Source organism: Mauremys mutica, unplaced genomic scaffold, assembly GCF_020497125.1.
Source record: "Mauremys mutica isolate MM-2020 ecotype Southern unplaced genomic scaffold, ASM2049712v1 000811F_np12_subseq_115740:176633_obj, whole genome shotgun sequence".
NCBI lineage: Eukaryota > Metazoa > Chordata > Testudines > Geoemydidae > Mauremys > Mauremys mutica.
Window position 1 is genome coordinate 34,348 of NW_025423056.1, and position 5,823 is coordinate 40,170.

General features: G+C 47.1%; 1 non-coding gene across 1 annotated transcript; it reads right to left on the bottom strand.

Annotated features, from left to right (window-relative positions):
* Positions 1-644: 644 nt before the first annotated feature.
* On the bottom strand, positions 645-718 carry TRNAT-UGU. Its single transcript has one exon. It is a non-coding gene; the product is annotated as a tRNA-Thr (tRNA).
* Positions 719-5,823: the final 5,105 nt, after the last annotated feature.

Sequence of the window (5,823 nt, forward strand, 5' to 3'; positions counted from 1 at the left end):
GCTTTGCGACAGGTGCCCTGGTGTGTTAATCATAGTGCAGACATAACATTAGGCTACATCTACAGTGCAATGAAACACCCATGACTGGCCCGTGTCACATTAATCAGGGTCATGCGGCTTGGGCTGTAAAGTTGCAGTGTCCGTGTCTCGGCTCAGGCTCAGTCCCCTGCTCCAGGAGCCCAGAAGGTTGGGAGGGGGTTTAGCAAGTGGAAATGGTAAAACCGCTGGGGAGTATTACCCTGGACTCATGGCATTTCTCCATTGGTCTGTCTGCTCTGGGGCAGGGACAGAAACACGTCCTGCTGCTTTCATTATTTCAAAGGGTGGTTTAGGATTTTCATTCTCAGACACAGTGCACAAAGCAGGACTCAATGGCTGGGCGTAAACTAAATGAGCTGCCCACAGATTCTGGCAGCCACAATGAGCCATTTGGTGTGAGAGCCCAGACCTGCCCCTGTCCCAGAGGGAGGGAGTCATCTGAGAGGGGACTGGACCACTGACCTATCAGCTCTTAACTCCCAAACTTTCAGTAACTCTATTAGTGCCTGTGAGTGTAATTTAAACCATACTGGACTGGACCATCTAGCTCTCTGTTTTGTCCTCTGACAGTAGCCAATACCAGGTGCTCCAAGAGCTACTTAATAAGGCACCACTGGGAGTTGAACCCAGGATCTCCTGTTTACAAAACAGGTGCTTTAGCCAGCTAAGCCATGGGGCCTGCCTGTGGCTAAGGGACACTGTCTGCCCACACCTGACTCCCTGCCATCCCCACCAGGGCCTGACAAGCTTTCCTTGTGTTTGGATTCTGCAAAGCAGAGGAGCAGGTGACGTTTTCCTTGCAAGCTGTGTGTGAGTGAATCTTTGGCCAGGTCTGCACTACAAAGTTGTTTCAGCAGAATTATATTGCTCAGGTGTGTGAAAAAAACACTACATTCCCTCGGTTGGCAGTTTGTGGCTGGTGCACACACGGCAATGCCATGTCTGGTGACAAAACTGCCCTGTTTTGGCGACAAAATAAAACCACCTCAACAAGAGGCCTAGAGCCTTTTGCAGCAAACTTAAAGCAACAAAGTGTCAGTGTAGATGCTGCTGTTCTTTATATCACCATAACTGGCCTCCGCCAGTATCCCACAATGCCCGCCGTGAACTCGCCTGCCCTGCATTCCTGCTACAGAGGCTGGGCCCCTCCCCTTTCATCGCGCAGGGAAGTTCTGACAGCTGAGCCTGCTGCTCTGCTCCGGCAGCCAGGAGCAAATCACTGCCGTGGAATGCTGCTCTCCGGCCCTGCGAACACAGAGCAGGGGGCGGGAACTTCCTTACATTGGGGGGGCCCCAGCGTCCAAACTGTGACGCCCCTATGACACCCCTTCCCTCCAGGAGGCTCTTACCTTCTAAACAGGGACGGCTGTTTTCTAGTAAAATCACTAAAAGGTAAGGAGAAAACTCGAAAGAGGTTCCTCCTGGCGCTCACGTCCGTGAACCCGAATACTCTCTCAGTCCTCAAAGAGAGACCTGGAGAAGGAGACTTGCTGAAGCAAAGCCACAGGGGTCTCTGAGGTTTCCCTGGCCCCTCGCCCCTGTCCTGCCTGGCTGATGTCAGCATCTCTCTGTGAGGTCACCACCTCCCCACCGCCTTGGACCAATAGTCTGAGGTCCTGCAAAAGGCCTTTGTGATGTCACTGCCACACCCCTCCCTTGCTGTGCCAATGTCCTGCCCCTGGCCAGGCACTTTGGAGGTTTGAGCTACTCCCTGGGGATCACCCCACTCAAGGAGCGTTCGTTCTAGGCAGCAAGCCGGCTAGACAGGGAAACATCAGACACTGCTCCCAAAGCTACACTCAGTTTTTCAGAAATGAGCCGACTTTATGGCCAGAAGAGACCATTAGAGCATCTAATCTGACCCCCTGCATATCACAGGCCTCCTGTAGGACACAAGGGCTACTTTTGGGGCAAACACATTCCAGAAAGGCATCTAGTCTTCATTGACTGACATCAGGAGTGGGAGAGGGATAGCTCAGTGGTTTGAGCATTGGGCTGTTACACCCAGGGTTATGAGCTCAATCCTTGAGGGGGCTGCTTAGGGATCTGGGGCAAAAATTGGTCCTGCTAGTGAAGGCAGGGGGCTGAACTCAATGACCTTTCAAGGTCCCTTCCAGTTCTAGGAGATTGGTATATCTCCAATTATTACCTTTAGGAGATGGAGAATCCACCACTTTTCTTGGTAGCTTGTTCCCATGGTGAATCATCCTTACTGTTGAATATTTGTGCCTTAGTTGTAATATGAATTTGTCTCTTTTCACCTTCCAGCCATTGGGTCTTGTTAGGCCTTTCTCTGCTCGATTCAAGAGCCCTTTAATACCCAATCTTTTCTCTCCATTAAGACACTTCAACACTTCAGTGAAGTCACCTTTCAATCTTCTTTTGATAAGCTGGACAGGTTGAGCTCTTTCAATAGCTCCCTAGAAGGCATTTTTCTCCAGCCCTCAGAACATTTTGGTGGCTTTTTGCTGCTCTAGCTCCAATTTCACAATATCTTTTTCAAATGAGGACACCAAAACTGGAGGCTATTCCAATATCAGTGTCATAGGTTTGTTCCCCACTTTGAACTTTAGCGTCCACAAGATGGGGACCTGCATGGACTCCTCTAAACTAAAATCCTAGTTTAGATCTGGTAAAGCTGCCACCAGCCAAGTTTTTAGTGTCTGGCACACTCCCTGTTCCCCCAAACTTTCCCTGGGGAACACAGATCCAAACTCCTTGAATCTTAACACAAAGAGGGATTCCCTATCCCCCTTCCCTTCCCCTGAAAATCCAAACAAGGGAAGAAATCAATCAAGTTCTAAAAAGAAAAGGATTTTATTAAAAGAAAGTAAGTAAGTAAGTACACTTTCTCTGTAACACCAGGATGAAAAATATACAGGGTCTAGCTTATAAACCTGGAGAGGCTCTCCCCCTCCCCCCCCCTTTCTCAGAATAATCAAAGTAACAGCAAACAGAAATAAAGATATTTCTTCAGCAAACATACAATTGCAAATGTAGAAATTAATTATAAGACTAAACTGCCTTTCTAATACTCACTATACTGAATAGAAGAAAATACTTCAGGAAAACTTGGAGATATGTCTGGCCTCTCTTAGATCCAAAAAGAGAACAAAGACCCAACAAGGAACACAGACAAAGACTTCCCTCCACAGAGATTTGAAATTATCTTGTCCCTTGGTTGGTCCTCTGGTCAGGTGCTCATCAGGTTACTGAGCTTGTTAACCCTTTACAGGTAAAAGAGACCTTAACCCTTAACTATCTGTTTATGACATGCCCCCCAAATCGCAGACAGTGGGGGACCCACTCTGGCGATGATTTCTTCCCAGAACTTTAAAAATAAACAGATTAATAAAACACATAAGCGAGTGCACAGCTCCTTGATCTGTTGCCGCTGTAGACGTTTCAGGGTTGTGGAGAGGTTTACCTCTTCCACACCACCATTACTTTTTCCTTCGTAGTAGACACCTTCAGGCCACTCAGCGTCATCTGCTCCCTGGGCTGTAAACTGACAAACCTGTAAGTCTCTGGAATAAAAGGGCTTTAGAGAGTTAACATGATACACCTTAGGCTTTAAGGAGGAATTAGGAAATGCTTTGAGGTAGTTAACAGCTCCCAGGCGCTCCTGGACCGTGAATGGTCCTTCCCATGACGCTTCCATCTTATGGGCCTGTTGTGCCTTCAAGACCATAACCTGGTCTCCTACTTTGAAGGAACGCTCTCTGGTATGTCTATCATACCAGGCCTTTTGCTCTGCTTGAGCATCCTTTAGGTTTCATTTAACCAGGGCTAAAGAATGTCGGAGGGTGCTTTGTAGGTTGCTTACAAAATCCAGAATGTGAGTTCCTGGAGAAGGTGTAAACCCCTCCCATTGCTAATTCACCAACTGTAATGGCCCCTTAACCTCGTGGCCATACACAAGCTCGAATGGTGAAAACCCTAAACTGGGATGTGGTACAGCCCTGTAGTCAAATAGCAACTGCTGCAACACTAGATCCCAATCAGTGGAGTGTTCATTTACGAATTTACGGATCATGGCCCCCAAAGTTCCATTAAACCTCTCCACCAGGCCATTGGTTTGGTGGTGGTACGGGGTGGCAACCAAGTGATTCACCCCATGAGCTTCCCACAGGTCTTTCATGGTCCCTGACAGGAAATTTGTTCCAGAATCTGTAAGAATGTCGGAGGGCCAACCTACCCTGGCAAAAATGTCAGTTAAGGCCTGGCACACAGTTTTAGCCCTGGTGTTGCTTAGAGCTACTGCTTCCGGCCATCTGGTAGCAAAGTCCACGTAAGTCAGTATGTACTGCTTTCCTCTGGGGATCTTCTTTGGGAAAGGACCCATAATATCCACAGCTACTCGCTGAAATGGGACCTCAATTATGGGGAGTGGCTGGAGAGGGGCCTTGACCTGGTCTTGGGGCTTTCCTACCTTTTGGCAAACCTCACAAGACCGGACATAATTGGCAACGTCCTTGCCCATCCCCTCCCAGTGGAAGGACTTCCCCAACCTGTCCTTGGTTCTGTTCACCCCAGAATGACCACTGGGATGATCATGGGCCAAGCTTAAGAGCTTTTCCCAGTACTTAGTTGGAACTACCAACTGTTTTTGAGGATGCCAGCCTTCCTGGTGTCCAACAGAAAGAATCTCCTTATATAAAAGTCCTTGTTCTACAACAAACTGGGATCGGTTAGAAGAGCTGAGAGGCAGTGGGTTGCTCCGTGCCGCCGCCCAAGCTTTCTTAAGGCTGTCATCGGCTTCCTGCTCAGTCTGGAACTGTTCCCTTGAGGCTGGAGACACTAGTTCCTCCTTAGACTGTGGACTTGGGCTTGGTCCCTCTGGAAGCGATGTAGGTGATGAGGTTGTTTCCGTTGACTGTGAACCGCTCTTCGCTGGTGCACTAGGTTATATTTCAGGCTCTGGCTGAGTCTCTTGGGTAGTGTCAAAGTTAGACTCAGGACTCACAGTTTGTCAGACCACTCTGTTTTATTAGCACAGCGCTCTGCTAATAACACCCAGATAATGTGAGCACCATGCAAGACACAAACTATCTTATTTATACAGATAAAAGGGTGAGAACTTAACAAGATAACAAAGGAAGCAGAATCAGATAAGATGTGCATGCCTAGCCCAGGTAAACTTATTTCCTTACTAACTATTACCCATCTTCTGTTAATGTTTCACCATTAGCACCATTGTTTATGCCTAATGTTTCTTTTCCTGGCACCTGTATTTCAACATTTCTTATTTCTTCTTAAAGGTACATACAACATTTCTTTAATCCATTCTTATTTTTACAATATAATTAATTCTACTTTCACAATCCCTCCTTTTGGTCAAGCTCACACCATGACCAAAATTTTACTGGGTTCCACATATTAACCGTTCTTTATCTCTTTGTTCATCAGCAATATTCAAAATTATCATATTAGCACTCTGTTCTGGGACAGTCACCTGAGTGGCATGCCTTACACAATTTTGGGTACAACAGGAGACTAACTGAAAACATACAAAAATTATTAGGATTCCAAACAGGATAGTCAGGGCTCCCTGAAACAACCCGTTTCCTATGCCAGAGAAATTGAACAGGTTACTTAGCCACTTCCATAAAGAACTTGGCTCTTCATGGGGAAGATATGCGATTTGTTCTAAGTGGCTAGCATGATCTATTACCTCATTGGTATCGTCAGGTATAAACACACAACATTTTTTCCAGTGAGAGCACAGGTCCCTCCTTTGGCCGCCAGCACTATGTACAATGCCTGACGGTTTTGGAGAGCCAC